The sequence below is a fragment of the Miniopterus natalensis genome, chromosome 3 (genome assembly GCF_054644295.1).
Source record: "Miniopterus natalensis isolate mMinNat1 chromosome 3, mMinNat1.hap1, whole genome shotgun sequence".
Classification (NCBI taxonomy): domain Eukaryota; kingdom Metazoa; phylum Chordata; class Mammalia; order Chiroptera; family Miniopteridae; genus Miniopterus; species Miniopterus natalensis.
The window spans coordinates 54283458-54304085 of NC_142083.1; the positions used below are offsets into that span (position 1 = coordinate 54283458).

The following is a 20628-nucleotide window of genomic DNA, read 5'->3' on the forward strand; positions in this document are numbered from 1 at the left end:
TTCAAACTACAGGTCAAGCCTCTGCTAGGAATTAGGGACTGTGTTCGATGCTGGCTGTAAAGTGGCGAACAAGCAGAACACACACCTGTTCTAGGGCTCACAGTCCTGCCTGCAGCCCAGTTCAGTGTAGTCGGAAGGCCTCTGAGTAGGGTGTAGGGTCAGGAAGGGCCTCGAGGAGAAGGGGCATCTAAGCTGAGCAGAGAGGAGAGCGGGGCCAGTGGGAGGGAGATGCGGGGAAGGAATGTTCCAGGAGGAAGGAGATAAAGAGAAAGCTCTCAGCAGAGTGCAACTCTGCCTCCCAGGAGAAAACGGGAAGAACTGTCTTTCTGAAGCAAACAGTAGAGGAGAAACCAGAGCAAGATATTACCTGGGGGGAGGGAGGAGTGGTTAAAAAAAGCCTAGATTACTGAGGACCTGCTAAGTCTCCACATCTGGGCCTTTATGCCACCTTCTTTGTTTTTACAAATTAGCTTCATCTACAGTGGTGCCTGGGTTTTCGAATGGAATCCTCTGAAGACCGAGTTCTGAACCGTTCCCAGCCCGGCAGCTGGGCCTCTGGATCCTGCCCTGGGGGGAGCCCTGTGGCGAGGTCGGCTTCCCAGGCGCGATCGGAAACCGAAGCATTTCCTCCCGGGTTCACAGTGTTCCTAAACCGAAATGTTCGTCCACGGAGACGCTGGAAAACCGAGGTACCACTATACTTTGAATTGATCCATGTTTTTTTATCATTATTAAATTTGTGATTGATTTTCCTAATTTTTTAATCAAGTTTATTGGGGTGACAGTGCTTAATATGAACATATAGGTTTCAGGTGCGGTTTTCTGTTACAAGATCTGTACATTGCTCTGTGTGCCACCATCCGAAGTCACATCTTCTCCTGTCACCATATATTAAGACCGTTAATTTAAAGAAATGACTTGAGATTAGGTAAATCTGCCAAGTGATTTCTATGTCTAGTAAAGTTCAAAATATTCTTTAGATTCTTTTTTCATTTTTTTAAGTATTTTACTTGATTGGAATATGAAACTATAGGTGATAGCCAGAAAAAACTCAGAAAAGAAATAACCTGGCCCAGCGGGGGTTGGCTCAGCAGTTGAGCTTCGACTTATGATCCAGGAGATCACAGTTTGATTTCCAGGTCAGGGCACATGCCCGGGTTGCAGGCTCAATCTCCAGCAGGGGACATGTAGAAGGCAGCTAATCAATGACTCTCATCATTGAGATTTCTCTCTCTCTGTCTCTCCCTCTCCCTACCTCGCTCTGAAATCAATAAAGATATATTTTAAAAAAGAAAGAAAGAAAGAACCTGAATTTTCAAGGTATTGTTGGAAATAAAGCAAATATATTCTGGGACTATATTCTGAATCTAGTTGAGATATTTTATATCCTTTGTTGATTATAATTTGAATTTCTGAACTAAATGGAAAGATAAATGATTTGTTAAGCAAATGAAGTACTACTGGTCTCAGAATCCCGAAAAGAGAACATGCAGAACAAATTTTTGTAGATCGAACCAATTTCTACTTTCACTGGAGTCACTGTGTACTTCATGCTTCGCATACTGTAACAAATAAGATGCTCCTCAGTTCTAGGTAACAAAAAACACTTAACTCAAAAAAAGAGAAGTAAAACTTAAAAATATATATATGCCAAGTACTGAGAAATGCTGAGATAGTGTAATTTTATAAATGGTTATTTCAAAAGTTCAAGAATATTATCTGGAACCTTGGATATTCCTGTTTTTCCCTCTGGTATCCTCAATGCATTGGTCTTGTCCCCTTTCCAGCTACCCTATTATCAAACCATAGGTGCTACAGTTCCATATGACACAGAAAGAATTAATAATGTCCAGTGAAAAAGATGTTGTCTATTCACATCCCATTGAACAGAACTGTATCATCCTAAATTAATCATTCTGAATTAATCATCTCTAAGAGGTCTGGGATTTCCTATGATTAATTTTCATTAAAGCCAACTTACCCCTAAATTTTAGATGGGGTTATTGTCCTTTTGGAATAATTGAACAAAATTGCAGCTATTAAGTTACTATTTACCTCATGGTTGTTGTTTTTTTACATTTTATTAATGTTTTGACATAATAGGGAGGTATCTCCAGTAAATAATTATGTATTTATTATATTATCAACATTACTAGTTTGACCCGTGTACTTAATTGCCTTTAATAGAAATGCACAGTTTTCAAATTACTGTAATGGAATAAAATAATACCCTATAAAAGCATTTGTTCACAAATACATGTTTTGGAATTGCTTGATAAGAGAAGAAAATATTTAACTTAAAGGCTGATTTGGGAGATAAAGTGTAATCTGTTAAGTGCTAAGCATAAAACTTGGCACATGGCACAAGGAAATGGCAGGCAAGTTGATTTACTGTTTAATCCAAAAGTGTTCTTAATGCTCAATAATTTTAGAATACAGCTCACATCTCTTTAAATTTTCTTTAAAATCTAAAACAAACTATTTTATTTCATGAATGTTCTATAGTTTTCAGTGTACAAGTCCTTGGATAAGTTTATTTCTAAGTATTTTATTCTTTTTTATACTGTTGTAAATGGGATTTTCTTATTTCTTTGTTGTATAGTTCATTGTTAGTGTATAGCAGTACAACTGATTTTTGTATTTTGACTTGGTATCCTATAACTTTACAAATTAGTTTACTAGTTCTAACATTTTTATTACTAGTTCTAACATTTTTATTATATTTTACGGGTTTTTTATATATAAGATCATATAATTTGCACACAGAGATAATTTTACTTTTTTCTTTCTGATTTGGATGCTTCCTATTTCTTTTTCTTGACTAATTGCTCGGGCTAGGGCTTCTAGTACTGTGTTAAACAGAAGTGGGCATTCTTGCTTTGTTTCTGATCTTAGGAAAAGCTTTCAGTTTTTCCCCATTAAACATAATGTTAGCTGTCAGCTTTTCATATATAACCTTTATTATGTAGAAGTAAATTCCTTCTTTGTCAGATGCTTCTCAAAATGGACTGGGAGACACACATTGACTTTGTGTTCAACATCAATGTTTGACAGATAATTTGATTCCAATGAAAGTGACAGCTGGTTCTTTACTTAGAAGAAAGGTAACAGCTGTCATGCCATTGAAATCAATAATTTCCACAGAAGTTGGCTAATATATCAATCTAAATTTGATTATTTTTGTGAAAATAGTGCCTTTGTTTCCTCAGTCTATCAAATGGACAGTTGATGAAAACTGGTCTCACATTGATTTGTTGCATAAATAGCCATAACCCCAAAAGCAAGTGGCAGAAAGCCCAGGCTTTCACAGTTAAAATTATTCATTTCTCTAATTAATACTAGACTATTTCTTCCATTTAAATAAGCTATTTAACCTACTATTTAACAATGTTTTCCTCAGGGTTTTCTGGCTATTTGTGTTACTTATAATGATACAACTGTGCTATAAAATTTATAATGAAGTTCAATGAAGTTGTCAGTGAATGCACAATAACCATTCATCAGTGATGCCTATTCAAACTCACTGTGGTAATCAAAACACCAGTGGGCTATCTTTCACCACGACCTCCTGTGGTTAACATCATTATGGGATGTCTGTTTTTACACAGCCATTGAAGAAACAAATTAAGTTGCAGTTTTCTTTCTTTTTCAATTACCAGAGCAATTTAGATATACATGAACTACTATTTTTTTAAACTACAGCCTAAAAATACGGTGAGATTGAATGTAAAAACCCTAGTACTAAATTTTCTTTCTATAACCTATAGCTACAATTTTTCTAGGCATCTCTAAATCAAAAGGATAACCAAAGTCTCAGTAGTTCTGCTTTAAGATTTTGCCACAGAAGTTCTTACTTCAATTAAAAATTCTGTGGTTCACTTACAACTGGCAAATGGAAGAATCTAATAAAGATTTCTTACAAATATCAAGCTATGTTTAGTTTTACTTAATTATTTTAAGAAGTACCGATAGCAATACATTTCATTGGAAATACTTTGAATTTTAATGTAATACATTTTAAACAGTCTAATGTCAAAAGCCAAGAGCAGTGGTTCCAACATATGGAACATATAATATTCCTACTCAGCAACATTAGCCTCCCCAGCAGCTTGTTAGAAACACGCAGTCTCAGGCCCACTCAGATCTACTGAATAAGAAACCTTCGTGTCGCTGAACTGCAGCCCATGTTGTCACACAAATAAATCTCCCATTAGCAATTCCTGTGACCTTGAACAAAATAAGGCAGTGATTACAAAAAAGGTCTAAATGTGAAATTGCATGGTTTGCATTCTGTTGTATTGCAACCCTTGGGTAACTTGCTTGTTTTCTTCTCCTTCAGTTATCCTATCAGTAAAATGAGAGTAATAATAGAACAATATAACTGCTATAAGACTCCAATGTGATAATATATAAAGAACTTAAAACAGTGTCTGTAGCACCTAGTAAGTGCTCAAAAAATAGCTTTTCTTTCAATATGCTATGGTAACAATCTTCTTTCAAACCTTTGTATTAGCTATTGTTGCCAAATAAATTAACACAAAAAGTCAACACCTCGCCAACTGATAGGTCATCTGGGCAGTTCTTCCACAGAGCTAACCATTCTCGGAGGGGATCACTCACACATCTGTGGTCAACTGTGAGTCATCTGGTGGTAGCCTTTATGCTTCTATCTGAATTCTCACGCACACCTGGAGTCTCGACTGGGATGGGTCATCTTTGCTCCTCGTGGTGCCTCATCCTGCAGCAAGCTAGTCCCTGCTTGTTCACAGGACAGCTGGCAAGAGTTCCAAAAGAGAGAGAAAAACCAAGACAGGCCTCTCGAGGTGTGGGCTCAGATGAGGTACAGCCTCACTCCCACCACAGTTTATTGCCCAAAGCAAGTCACCAGGAAGCCTTTGATTCAAGGTAGGAAAATAGACTCCACTTTTGATGTGAGGAGCTATAAAACACATTCCTAAGGGGCAGACACATGTGGAAGGGTGAGAATTGGCCAGCATTTGCAATCTACCGCAAACTTATTTCTCATTCATATGACACGATCATTATTTTCACCTGGCACCTCGGCTGAACATGACACTCTCTTGGGCCCATGCTCACAGTGAAACTTGGGTCATTTGCTGGGAGAAGAAAACTTGACAGGGTTTTGTTCTGACCATAAATTCACTAGCCCAGGAGCGACACACTTCACTTCCACTCACAACTAATTGCCCAGAACTAGTTCCAGGACTAGCTGAATAAGTTGTGGGTCCTAATGCAAAATGAAAATGTGATATTTTTTATTCAAAAATTTTTAAGACTTTAAAGATAATGACAACAGAAAATAAAATCAAACATGGGAACATTCTAACCAGGGCGCTGTGTGACTGTACAGATCACATGCCCACAAATCAGTCCTGACTCATTTATAAACCTCCACCCAACAATAAATAGGTAAGAAAATGAAAACTAACTATAATTCCTGGAGGCAGAAAATTTAAAACATTTAAAGAACAGCACCAAAGATTCTCACTTATTTTCTTTTAGTTATTATTTTTGAGATACGTAAAGTAAGGTTTGTTTTGATGTCCTGCCACACTTATCCAGCATACCATTGACTAGGATCTGTCTGTGCTCTGAGAAATCTAGTGCCATGATCCTGGCCTGAGCTGCACAGAATCCCTTAGTTGAACATATGACATAAGCATGACTTGACTGAGTTGAATCTAAATTTTCACTCCACCAAGTTATATTTTACTAAGTTCAAGCATGAAAAAAAACCCTAATAACTTTATTTATACCAACCTGTTAATATTAAAGATTTAAAGTATTCAGCATTTAATGTATATAATTACATAATTATATTAATGAGAGGTACTGTCATAATCCACTGGAATAAATATCTAATGAACATTTGAATATAAATAATTATCTTGCAGGGTACTTTTTTTAAACATGAGAATTCCTGATGTCCTCTTAATCACACTGCATAGAAGTAATGCCAGCCAGTGTAGAAAGATGCACACCCAGTATTCCACCTGTCTCCTTAAATATCAAACCCTCTTCCCTTTTGTGTGGAGCCATATTTATTAATTATTGTAACAAGACTGTGCTATGGATGGGAACAACTGAAGTCCAAAAGGAGCCAGTACCCGATTTACCAATCATCTCTTTTCCTGCTCCGATCATAGAAGGCCAATAATAGACAATGACACTACGAGATGTGAGCATTCTATCAGCTTGAGCCCCCGAGTGACTACTTAAAACAAAGCTCCCACCAAGCCGCATTGTTCACGCTGCGTGGGGGAGCAACACCTCTCCTTGTAGGAAGCCTCAGGCTCAGGGCGTCTAAGGCAGCTGAGCCTGGCCTGCTCTGACTGATGCCCTGACTGACCCACTGCCGTGGATGGTTGGTCCGCTCGTGCATTCTTCTCCCACCTGTCAAGTGTATTATTGTAGAGGAGACCCCACACTCACGTTCAAGTGTAACAACACTGGGCATAGAATATAGTAACTGTTACTTCCAGAATGAAGATTCTCTTAATGTTGTCAGAAAAACAAATGAAAAATAGCAGTAATAATGGGACAGAAAATGCCAAAGAATCTATTTTAATACCAGGTACAAGGATGGTCTAACAGCTCACAAACAATTTAACAGGATATTGTACCTGAAGAGTACATTAAGCTTTTCCCCTAGATGTCATTTTCAATATCAATGACAGAGATGGGCAACACAAATCTGCCTCTACAGCGGTTTGTTTTATTGCTGGAATATTGTTTTCTCTTTCGGTTATTCTAAACTTTATATTAGAATGCTCATTAAAAAGTAGAATCAGATACTTCTGAATCCTTCCAGGAACTACAGGTTTCATGATTTTGTCAGTAGAGGAAACTTTATAAAGACTCCAAGGCTATTTTTCTTGTTTGTTTTTCTGACAACATTAAGAGAATCTTCATTCTAGAAGTAACAGATTTTGACAAAACGTTTTTACATGCAATTATTATGAAAATGTCAGAAACTAAAGCTTCCTGAACCTTAGGTTACATATAACTCAGTGAATATGTTAATTCAGGGTCTAGGATTCAAAACAAAATGTTACTTATCTATCAAATTTAAATTTTTAAGTCATATAAAACTTCTGAACTGATAACCTTTTAATTGATGGTAGGGTGGGTGATGTGAAAGCTTCTATATTCTTATCCATTGCTATTAAACTCCATTAAAAAATTCTTATCTTTGTTGATAAAGTACAGTAGTTATTTTTAGTGAAGAACTTATTTTATTAAGGGGTATAGTTAAATTTTTAAAATGCAGCACTCCTAATTTGAATACCCATTTCCTAATATTTCTTTCTTAATTAAAAATTTAATTCCACATAATACCTATTGCAAGTAGGATTTATCTGCTTATGGGAAAATTGAAAAAAAATGATAAAGTCATGAAAGAAGTGATATACATATGTGTAACATATACTTTCTTTTCCCTTCTAGTATTAGGAGTTCCAAGTTTCTTTATTTAAGGACAATAGTATACACGAAGATATATTTGTTTTCCTAATAGCTGTTTTCCCCCTTCCACACCCCCCTTCCCGTTTCAAACAGGTAGTCAAATTTCTGTTCCTCCTTGCAGGCAAAACAGACAACCAACCAACCTACTTGACGCTAAGCCTTGTACAAGCTTTGTACCATTTTAAATTTATTCAGAGGTTATTTTAAGACATTGAGGCCAGTGTGAGAAGGGTCGGGATAGAGACTGAAGGTGCTTGGTGGGGGAGGAAGCAGAAGAGCGCCGCCTCCCTTGCCTGGCAGGAAAGCCACCGCGCACGGAGATGCGCCAGTCCCCTCTCCCAGTGTGTTTCTAGCGGTGATGAAAGCCGAGGGGATAGGCTGGGCGGAGGGTGCAGACAGGGAATCTAAATTTAGAATAGATGGCCAGGACACACATTTGCAGAGCCATTTCCAATTCCGGAATTTCTGGAACTTACTGTTCTCTACAGAGTAAATGCTTAATGAAATCTACTGCCTGCCGGTGACATAAAAAGGCAGGGCGATTTTACCTGGCAATGGGTGAGAGCAAAATATCTGATAACTTTACTGGGAGGCCTCCATAAGAAAATACCAGGATAAATTAGCACACTTATTCCTCTAGGATCATGTGTTCCTAATTATCAACTACAAACCTGAAAAACCCTCAAGGGTTATTAAAAATTGTTGTTTGTTTTAATATAACAGAACAATAGTGAACTGTTATCAAAATAGATGAATTCTCTCATTTTTCCATGATGTTAGACCTATATAGCAAATTTCATTTAAGCCCTGAGCTCATAGGTTAATAATGACTGGTATGTTCAGTAGTTACATTGAATCTACCATTAGAAACAACAAAATATCTTTCATTAGCTTCTTAATTTACTGTTGTTATATTTTTAACAGCACAGATTAAAAGAGATTTGAAGAAGTTTGCCACATTGCTACCAAATAACTTGTTTTATTTTGCCCAGTGTTAATTTTTAAATTTTGATTACCTGATAAATAAAACATGTATGACATAATAAAATGCATTATTAAGAACACTATAATTTCATCAAATCCATATTATTTTAACAAATAAAAAGCATATATTGGAACAGCCAGAGGTTGAGGTTTTCACAATATTTTATGTTTGCACAGTTTTTTTGGCAATACTTAAATGGATTTATGTAGGGATATATATTGCATCAATACATGGAATGGAATATGCAGATGAATTACTATTTCGATGGAAAAGCTTACAATTTATTTGATATATGCAGGCTTATGTTTACATTTTTAAATTACCATTTAAAGTATGCAAATTTTGAGGATAAGTTATGCTTATATTAATCAATTATAACTACCTTATAGAAGGTTTTGTGATTTTAGAGACTATATAGGATCTGAATTTTATAAATCAACTATTGATTTATGAAAGCATCGAAGAGAAATTTGCAAAAAGTCTGATAGAAAAATAAAAGAAATGCCAAGGTTCTCCCAAAGGGTCATAAAAACACATTTTCTTCATGAGACATCCTGCTTTATTAAAAGAGATGTGAACATTTCTATCTTAAATAAATCATAAAAATTGCATGCTCTGTCACACAAATCAAGTGAATCAGTTCTCTCTCTGCCCACTTCCTGCACTGGAGGACCAGCAGCCAGTCATATTCTTCTAAGGCATATTTAGTATGGACTTCATTCTTTGTGGTGAATCTGTACTCTGTTGGTAATTTTGCCCTAAACAGTTAAATTACTGAAAAGTTAATTGAGTTCCTGGGGTTCAAAGTTAAACATTTGTGACTTCAAGCAACATGAGATGAAAAGATAAGGAATTGTGTACCTGTCATATCTATAGTAAGAGCTCACAAGATGTCTAGCATCAGACTGGCCTTGGATCTACTAACAGTGTCAGACACCTGTGTATTAGTGTTGTTCCTCTAGAACTGAGTGTAGGTGAGGAGTAGAGCATTTCAGAGAAAATTATATACAGCATAATACTTTATTTGAAAGAACATTTGAGTCAAAAATAAAATAATAGAATCTAGATTATTATTAGAAAACAATATTTGATTCTCACGCTTTTGTAAATCTTAAAACAACTCTATGAGGTGCACCAATTATAATCATCATGTTCTAGAATTTGTGTCTCTCTTCATCAAGATACGTAACCAACCATTGCCACTGGGGGGGAATAGAGGCTGGTAATGCACTCGTTTCTATTGTCATTCTATTTATTGGATTCTCTCTTTATCTTGGTTACTCCACCATTAAATTTTCCATATTTTCCAAATGGGGTTCATGAACATAAACTTTAGAAACTTTGCATGACTAAGAACATTTGATCTTGCTCTTTTAAAACTTGTATTTTATTTTATAGCTATTTTTTTTTTTTAACTTTAAATAAAATCATCATAGAAGGGCCTTATTTTACTGTAATATAATTTACCTCCCCGAAACTACTTAGTTAAGAAACATTAAAAAGTTTTCAATAAAAAGAACTTTAGAAGTATACCTGAAATTACTGTTATTGTATAATATATTTTAGAAATTTAAAAAGAAGTAAAATAACTAAGAGATATAAGTTTATCAATAACCTATGAAGAGCTCTCACACTTTGTTAAAAATCATTATTTTAAAACAAAACAAAACATGTTTTTATTGATTTTAGAGAGAAAAGAAGGGAGAGGGAGTGGGAGAGATAGAAACATCAATGAGAGAGACATTGATTGGCTGCCTCCTGCATGCCTCCTGCTGGGAGTGGGCCCACAACCCAGGCATGTGCCCTGATGGGGAATCAAACCACTCACCTCTTGGTTCTTGGGCCGACACTCGACACTAAGACACACCAGCCGTGTTCTCACACATTTTAAAAAAAGACAGACAACTCAATATGGCATGATAATGAACAAAAAGCAAACTCCAACAGGCAAATACACATGAAAACATGTCCAAATACAGTATTGAGACAATCCAAATTAGGTTGACATAGATATTTTTTATCCATTGCAAAATTAAAAAGTGGGAAAATGTGGGGAATAGTATGTTTTTATGCATTGTTGATGGAAATGTAAAGTTTGCAGACTTTTTGAAATACAATTTAACTATTAATATGAAAATATATATTTGGCTGCCATTAGCAGAAAATCTAACATGGCAGTGGCAGAACAAAATAGAAGCTTCTGCCTCATGTAAAATAAGCCTGGGAATATACAGTCTGGTTAGGACACGCCACGGTCATCGGGATCCTGTCTGCAGCTGCCATTCTGAACTCACAGCTTGCATCTCATCACTCAAGATGAACACTGGAGTTCTAGCCATCACATTTGCACTTTAATCAGTATAGGATAGAAAAGGCATTAAAGGGCTCATTGCCTCCATTTAAGGATATTTTCTAGAAATTGTGCTTATATTACTTAGTCACATAATCACTATTAGCCACAAGAAATAAATATGCTCAACTGAAATTTAAGGGGCATTTTGCTAAGGTGAAAGTGGTTATTAAGAGATGGTGAGCCTGTAACATTTGAAAGGGTGAAAGAAAAAAAAATGATAACATACGAAGACATGTGTTCGAAGATATTTGTTGTAGTGTTGTTCACAGTGGGGGGAAAAGGCAACTTAATAAATGTTCATTAATGGAACATTATTAAATAACTTGGGGTACATTTACATCATGTAATACTATGCAGTCATAGAAGTGTATTAATTAAAGGTATACGGATGCCTTAGAAGCATTCCTACAAATTATTGCTAAGAATGAGAACAATTGAAAATCAGACACCTGACCTATATAGCCGTGATTATCTTGTGGTGATACTCAAATGCATTCATGATTCAAAAGGCATCTGGAACCTGTGGAGTGCCAAACAATTCACAGGATCTTTACGGAACCCCCATAGTATAAAATTTCAGGTACTGGATTGACGCATTCAACAGATATTCCAACTTCTTTAGCGTGTCTCCTATACTACACTGACTGGGAATCTAAATGTTACATTTCCCAGACTCCGTTATATCTGGAATTCTGAATCTGAGTTAGGATCATCTGTCAGATGCATTCATAGAAAACTAGAATTCAGACATGAGGTAAGTGGGAAGAGAAGCAGAGCGTGAGGGGTGCGGTGAGGATCATGGCAGAGTCAGCAGTGTCCTAGAGCAGGCAAGTGAGCGTCAGATCTCTACTCAACACGTAGCATCCTCTTGGCCACAGGAGCAGTAGCTCCTATGACTGCCCAGGTCTGTGGTGTGACCTAGTAAATAGTTTCTACATGCTTAGGCAGAAGTCTGTCTTATCAGCTAGCCTAATTTTTGTCATTTAATACTCTGCAATAGATCTTTCTACTTAAATCAGCAAGAGTAGATTTTGTTCTTAGAAAGTGAACCATACCCAATGTTGCACTTTTGCTATTTAAATCTGAAAAGATTGGAAAACATTTCTGTACTCCTAAAATAGTCCTTAAAATATGAAATTAGCCTGCTAAATATACATCTTTAAGAATTATAATTTTGCTAAAATGACAATCAGATCAAGGCATGATAGATTAAAAACTATGCAACAAGAATCTAATCACTATAAAACTACAATGCTATGTTAATTTCCTAGTCTCTTCCTCTTACTTTCTTACCTTTAGCAATAAAAAATGTGTTAGATTTTATCCCTCCATTCCCGTTTATAAGTAAAGTACATATTTACTGAAATCTTGTGAAGTGTAGCAAAATATTCTTATCTAGGGGGAAAATACACAGATCCAAAATGCTGTTATTCCAGCCATTTGGCCCATTGCAACCTTGTCACAAGAATAATAAAACAGATTGTTCACATCTATTAGTATGTGATGATGAACTCTTGAAAAAAATGACTTTCCACCAAAATAGAGACTCCAGCCAACTGAGGGCCAGACCAGTTCAATTAAAGTTAGAAAAATAGTGTGTTTCTTTAATCCCCACCCAAGGATATGCTTATTGATTTTAGAGAGGGGAAGGGCGAGAGAGAAACATCACTGTGAAAGAGAAGCATGGATCGGTTACCTCCTGTTGCCCCAACAGGGGATGGAACCCAAAGCCTTTTGGTGTGTGGGACGACACTCCAACCAATGGAGCCACCCGGCCAAGGCAAAGTTAGAAAACTTTTAATATCACATCCTTTCATCAACTGAAGGATTATTGCATAAACTGCCAGTTTTGTAATTGATGAAAAGGATGGCGCTGGGAAAATTCTTCCTTGAGTTAGATAAGCAAAGCCCACAGCATCCTTGCTTATGAGTCATCACAAGTCTTTAATTTTCTGCCACGTATCTAATTAACTGACATCAGGAGGAGAAGGGATAAGGGAGGAAGACAGGGCTGGGAAGACAAAAGGGAGTTAACCTGTGTGCTCTCAACCAATGGCTAAGTCTATGTTCTCTTATGAAGACTGGATTCAAAATCGTTGCCAGCGAAGGTCATTCAGTTTTACTAGAATGAAGCACAACCGCAGTGTCATTTTCTTGATCTCCAGTATGACTTTCCTTCCCTGCGTCACATTTCCATCCCTCATTTCTTTTGTCTCGTCTCATGTCTCTATTACAGAGCCTTTAATATGCTCACTCCCCAGTGTCTCGCTGGCCCGCACTCAGACCATTTACTGTGTGGAATTCGCGTCAGCTTCAGCGCGCCCGAGCCTGTGTTATCGGCGGCTCCGCTCGCAGCGAGTCTCACGCGCTCTCTCCTTCGCTGAGAATGTGAAAGAGCCGGGACGGAATCAATGTCTGCTGAGAACTGTGTGGTTTAGTTTTTTCATAATTTCAAGCAGCTAATTGCTCTGCTTCATTTTCTTGATTAAAAAACACAAATCCAGTGGCAGGAACACTGTTTAATTAAAAAATAACAAGTGAAGTCAATGTATCATTAAAGAGAGAAAGGGACTGCCATGTAGCTGAATCAAATACCAAACCAAAGGTGACGCCACCGCACGAGTGTGCAGGATAAAATACTCAGAGAGCCTTTAGTGCAGTATTAACCCAGCTCACCGATTTTGCCTACGCCAGTACCAAACAAAATGATGCTTATCGTAATAAGAACAAACACATGTGCCTGCACTGTCTTTCACCATGAGCAATCCATCAAGAAAAGAGATACAGCATTTTGTCATAAAACTTGAAAAGCAGTGGTGCAATCACGTGAAACTTCTGGTATGTTTGTACACTAATTCAGTCATCCCACCCCCCAAAATATGCAGGGGACAGAAAGTGTGGTTAGAAAGTCCTGCATTCACAATATAGAACATGACACACTGAAGGATGGTATGTGCAATGAGCACTGCACCGAGAGCCAGGAGATCATCATTAGCTACGTGACTGGGAAAATCATTGGTCCTCCTAGGACCTCAGCTTCCCTATTTGAAATATTGGGATGTTGAACGAGGCCAGTTCTAATGCCCATTCCAAGTACTATGTCTCCTCTCTTGCTATTATTTCTCTTACATGTGGAATCTTATGAAATTGTATTATATAATTCTCTCTTCATTCAAAATTATCCATCACCAATCTCTATGCTATCGCCAGGTTACACCAAAGCATTTAAGTCACTACTTTTGATTGCTGATATAATAGTGGCATAAATGGAAATAAAAATGAATAACATATTGAATCGAATTTCTTTGAAATCTGAAATACATTCTTCTAATTTTTTTTAGTTTTTTTATATATACAGCATGGTGTACTTATCTATTTATTTGTAGTCATATGAATAAAACTTTCTATGGTATGCATCGAGATCCGTTATGGAACTTATCTCCTTTTAACTGACACAAAAATCTAACTTCCTAAAGGCACTTTGAAACCAAGGCATTAACAGAACCTGTATGATGTCTTGGTTTCTCAGATGTTAAAATCTTCTTGATATTTTTTATTATGGTTTTATTAGTTTGCTACAGTGTTGAACTAATTAGTTTTATTCCCAAGATCAGAATTGGGTATAGATGATGCAAGTCTATAAAGTTTATTATGACTTATCATTGTAATTACTATGATTCTTTTCTGACAAAATTTTAAACATTCTTAGGAAATCATTAAATTGCTGAATTTCTTTACCCTGGGCAATATGAAAACTTAAATGGCTTCTCAAATCCTGGTTTATTCCATAGGTAGATCAACATCTAGGCTCCCAATATTGATAATGTACATATTACACACATAATACAAAAGTATATGTGTATATATACATATATAATGCATATGTGTATATTCTACTTGTGTGTATATACATATATATGCACAATATAATTTCTTATACTCTATGTACATATCTATGTTGGTTGGTGAAGATATTTGAAATAATTGAATAGATATCATCTAATATGTATTACTCATGTAGGAAGAGGACTGCTGTTTTACACTAATTCTGGTGTATCATGTTACATTCTCTTATATTGTAGCGTGTATTTTTCTGAGATTCTCTTACAGGTAATGGTAACACATTATTTACCAAGAAGCTTTGGTAATTTGAAGAGTATTTGTTACAGAGTTCTTAAATTAACAAAAAAATATTTCAGTAGTAATAAAGGTGTAATAAAATTCTGAGTTCTCTTCTACTACTTAATTGTATTGAAAAAAATAGTATCTGAATAAAACTGTTATTCCCTTTAATCTACATTTAGAGGCAAAGTCATAATTGAGACTGAGTCGATGATTTGCGTAATCAATGCTATATACTATGGTGCATCAGATGAGATATGTATTAAGTGCCTAATATCTGGATGGTTCAAGTAAGAATAAGAGTTAGCCACTTCCTTCCAGGAGTTTAAAATGTAATTAAGGAAAAACAATAACATTAAAAGTTAAATAACATTTTACAACTATAACAAAAGTGATGTCACAAAGGAGTACATGAGTAACTGCCAAATAAATTATTTAACAATAAAGCATGTAGGGTATGAAGGGCTGTCCATGCTGATGGTCTAGGGCTGCTCTGCGGGCAAGGGGGGCCTGGCAGCAACGGAGGGTTCATGAAGGCTGTCCAAAAATACATGAAGTTTGTCCTTCCCCAGAGTTAACATCATAAAGACAACTTATCTTTGTATTTCCTTTTGGAACTGAAAACTGCAAAGCAGATAGTAAAACACTGAATTCCATTTCAACCCAAGAAAGGATAAGATTATGCTCACAAGTAATCGCCATCAGCATTACAAGTTATTGCCAAGTGTCCCAGTTCTCCTGCAAAGGGTAACAAATAAAATAAGAACCAACTACGTATAATTTCTGATGAACAGTTCCGAAACACCATTATATTTTAGCATCCATTCTTTTATTTACTCAATGAATATTTATTGAAAGAATAAAAAAAAAATTCCTCCCTTGAGGACTTACCTTCTGAGGTGGAAGATATGCATTGAAAAGAAGGTTTATAATGTCTGGGAAAATATATAACACCCATCAGTAATAAGAAGACTAGGACCTAGTAAAGCAAGAGAGGGTGGAGGAGAGGGAGCTGTTGCAGGCGCTGGGGGCAGGGCCTCCTGGGGAGGCGCACCGAAGCGACGCTCAGCTCTCAGCTCTCCGCAAGCTTCCACCATCAAATCCCTGGCGAGGCCCTCTGTAGGCCGTGCAGTTTTCACAAGGGACTTCATAATTAAACCTCTAAGAGTCTGGCCAAGGGGAGCTCGTAACTGCTTCAGCAGAGCTCGGTTTCAGCACGTTTAAATGTGACAGAGATTTATGGCCCCCACATGACAACCATAGTAAATATGTCACCACAGTCTGTCATGGTTTCTGACGCCAGTGTTATAAAGGATGCTCCCTTTATAAATGTAGCAGAAAAGATAAAGTTTGAATAAAAACGGGAGGAAAAAGCAGAAATGATCAACAGGACAAGTAAAAGGCAAGGGAAAAGCGAGCAAAGAGGGAAGAAAAGGAGAGGCGTAGGAGGGAGAGGAGATATTCCCTCGACTAACTCCAACTGTGTACAAGGTACTATGCCAAGAGTTGTCATTACTGTTCGCATCACTGTGAGACGTCACTCACAGGCGGGGGAGTGTAATCAGTGCAGGCCTGGCCTGGAGCTGTGTCCTAAACTCTCATCACAAAATGGATGAGGCAGGAGGGAGATCTCCCCCCCCCTTTCTTTTTTCTCTGCCTTCTTCCCTTCCTTCCTCTCTTCCTTCTTTTGTTCTTTTATTTTCTTCCTTTTGTTCTTTTTAATAATGGAAGAATACAGTTCCCCTGACTTTCAGACCCAATACCTTTCCACTTTGTCTCTAACATAGAGTAGTATCATCCATCCCATAAATCCTAAGCAAAACTACTTCTTTATTTCCTCATGTATTATTAATTTGACCAATATATATTGATGAGGTACCAGGCACTGTTTTGGTATTAGGAATACAGAGATATTAAAGAAAAAAAAAATTTAAGAATTTTATTGCTTTTTAGAGAGAGAGGAGAAGGTAAAGAGAGAGAGAGAGAAATCCATGTGTGAGAGCAAAGTATCTATGAGCTGCCTCCTGCATGCCCCCTACGAGGGGTTGAGCCTGCGACCCAGGCATGTGCCCTGACCTGGAATGGAACCAGCAGCCTTCCAGTGCAAGGGGTGATGCCCAACCGACTGAGCCACGCTGGCCAGGGCATCAAGATACTTTATACCCTCACGGAATTCATAGTCCTGGAACAGAGATGGGTAGTGACAGGTATCTGCAAAGAGCATTTTGAAAACACTGAGGAAAGACACCTAAAACAAGCCAAAGTTTAGGGAGTGATGACTGGAGAATATCAAAGACAAGTCATAACGGATGAGTAAGGAAGGGAAATGGAACTTCAGATAAAGCCTGGAGGTGAGGACTGCATCCTATGTGGAGACATGCATGATGTCTGAGTGGTAAGAAGTGAAGTTGGAAAGGAGTAAAACATTTGTTTAAAGGAATATCCAAAAGGGCTGTACAGGCTTGAGGACTGGTTATATAGGCAAGAGGATCAGTTACAGCGCCCCAGAGAATAGATAATGACAGGGTAAATTACAACTAAAGCACAACACATAGGTTACAAAGAATAGATTTCAGAAATATGTTGGGTATAGAATCATCAGGGGTTGGTGTCTGGAGGATGGGGCTGGATGGAAGAGTGAGGGTAACTACAAAGTATTTTAGTTTGGTTTTTAAAAACTGAGATTAGGATCCCTTACAGAAAAACATATATATATGTTTCATTTTAAACATACAGAGAGTAAAAGCCTCAAATTCAGAGAAGAACCTGGCCTGGAGCTAGAGACCTTAAAGCAATAGCATATAAATGGCAACTGAAACCTTGAGAATAGGTAATATCAAGGAAATAAAGGATGCAGAGAGAGCGCAGAAGCCTGGGAAGTTTGTTTATTCATAAATAAATTGTACCAGATGCTAGGAAAATTTTTTAAGAGTGAAATGTTATAAAACTGTATTGAAAAAAGTGACCCCTGCAGATATTAGGAGGTGATAAATGATATGTGGAAGAATATTTAAGGACTAGGTGGCAGAAAAGGAGCTCATGAAAAGATACTTTGGAGAGAAGGAACAGTAACAGAGACCAAATGAATGGCAACCGTGAAGAGGAGAGCGATCAGACAGGGACGAATTAGAACCGAAAGTTCCAGTAAGACAGGAACTGATGTCACAGAGTTATCAGCTAAATGCTAGGAGCAGAGCTAGTGAATTTAAGATTAAAAACAGAAATCAAAAGGAATGACAGTGCATGCACACGAGAAATTAAATGAGAAGAGAGGTGTGGGATTGAGAGAGGAATGCGTGTGTTTGTTTTAGATGGGAGGAAATTTTTCTAGTTACTGAATGGCGGTGAATGGCAATAAATGTTCCAGCTTGATTCCATTCCAATTCTATAAATTTAATGGCTGGTGCAGTTGTTCGTATGGAAAAAAGACATGCAGGTTATGATTATTACAATAGTTTCATTAATTCAAAAGAATGTTAACCCACACCTGTAAACCTACTTTTGCCCACCCCTGGATATGCAGAGATAAGACAAATATCTCAGAAATCTATAGGTATTCTCTATCCAGAATTTTTTAAATTAAAATGGGTACATGAGTAATTATTCCATTAATTGATAAATGATTACTGAGTATATACTAAGTGTAAGGCAGTGTGCTAGGTCCTGGGGAGAAATAAAGGTGTCCAACATATTTCTTATTCTGAAGGGATTGTCAGTTTAGCTTGTAATCTTTTATGAAGGTTCATTTCATTAATTTTGAAGGAAACTACATTATTAGAAAAATAATAAGTATATGTATAGTCTATTAAGTTTAAATTGTTTCCCACTGATAGTAGAAACAACATTAATTAATATTTTCTAAACTATTACTCTATAATTATGCCCAGATTATAATAAAGGATTTCCCTAAACTAGTACAGCATTTTAATAGATGTGCCAGTAAAATTTTATGCCAGCAACTGAAAAAATATATTATGCAGAGTTATGATATTTCATATTGATTATGAGGTTCTAACTGTTGTTAGAGAACAAGATTTAACCAAGTAAATGTGAAAGTCTAATTGGCTTCATTAAGCAATTCATGTATCTGTCAGACCCTAGTAAGTAGAAGGGTCTTCTGAGGGGTTGTACAAAATAGAAGGTTTTTATAGGAAAAAGAGTGGAGTAAGGGAGCTATTAACAAACAAAAGGAAGGATTATTTTTAGACTAGGACATCTTCATAGGCAGGAAAGCACAAGAGGGTTTTTATCATGCAGATTGCATCTTCCCTCTTCTGGGGGGTCTGGGGATGGAGAGGGAGGGTCCACTTTACAGATTAACTCATTGGTGTTGGTTTTGACCAGAAAATTCCAGACTGGCTGATTAAAATTATATTTCTGGGAGAAGTTGAAACTGCAGTTAGGTCAGGTATTAAATTGAGGTTTGGTATCATGGGCTTTTAGCACAAGTGACACCTTTTGGGGCCTGTGGTTTTCACTTTAATACTATAAAAAAAAAAAATCATTACTACTCCCAACTACTAAAATAAGACCCAAAGAAATATTAATAACTAATAATTAGTGGGTTTCTAAAAATATACTTTTAAAATGGCCAGTTAATTCAAAACAGTGTCATGACTATAGTAAGCAATTAATAAAATATGAATTAATATAGAAATTAATATACAAGATCTCTTAATATGACCTGGGCTAGAGTACATTAATCTGATGGTTTTAGGCTATATTGATAAACAGGACATAAAAACAAACATCATTAAGGCCACTTTATTAATTCATAACCACAAAAATTCTTTTGTATCCACCTGTGTTTAAGTGGCTTTGTACTGAAAACTGCAGCACTCTCTGCAGAGGGCTGAAATTGCTCAGGAGAGCACTTTAAAAGCAGCTGTGGTCATTCCAGGCCTATGGCCTTAAGCTGATAGAAACATGCTAGAGTTTGGTGAAGTGTCTGAGTGTAGGAGTTTAGAAGGATCCCCAGCCCCTGTGGGAAGATAAAGGCCTCTCTTCAGTGGGTGCCTTGCTTTAACTGGTACCCACTGCCTCCTGTCATAAAGACAGGAGTGTGTTTTTCCTCAAGATAAGCAGCAATTAACAAATCCAGGTGGCCTAGTCTCATGGACCAACCCCCCTCAAGACCCCTCAATGCCTTTCTTGTAGCACCCCAGCCTTTCAAAAGTCTCCTGTCTTTTGTTTGGGGGATTTGAATTCAGTTCATGCCTGGCTCTTCCCCCGGTTGCAATAGTAACTGGATGAAACCTGTCCTTACCGCTTCAGTGTCTGCTGGGCTTACCTTTGACAGTACACTTCCACTAGAAGTCTTACACTCCACAACCTCCCTAAAGAGGGCTTCTGAGGTCCTCAGTCTTTTCGACTTACTACATAACATTTTTATCATACAGTTGATTTTTACTACACTGTCCATGCTATGGACATTTTACTATCCAGATCAAGGAAGCTAAAATTAAGAAATTTTGTCCATGAAGGTGGGGAGTGTGAGTCATGAAACAATTTAATTCTTTTTTCTTGACATTTAAATGGGAAAAAAATTCAGTAAGGAAACCACTAAGCATTTTTTCTTATCTCTGATCCTCACACCACTTAGTGACCAAGGTCCTCTTCACCACAGATTCTCTGCAAAATGGTGCCAAGTCGCTTTCTTCTCTCCTTAGGGCAAGGGCAATTT

General features: G+C 37.0%; 1 long non-coding RNA gene across 1 annotated transcript in view; it reads left to right on the forward strand.

Annotated features, from left to right (window-relative positions):
* The first annotated feature begins 499 nt into the window (after nucleotides 1-499).
* The window catches only part of LOC148093499 (uncharacterized), a 33296-nt gene continuing 13167 nt past the window's right edge, over nucleotides 500-20628 (forward strand). Inside the window, exon 1 of the long non-coding RNA XR_015714216.1 lies at nucleotides 500-689. This is a non-coding gene — a long non-coding RNA (uncharacterized LOC148093499). The remainder of the gene's footprint in view (nucleotides 690-20628) is intronic.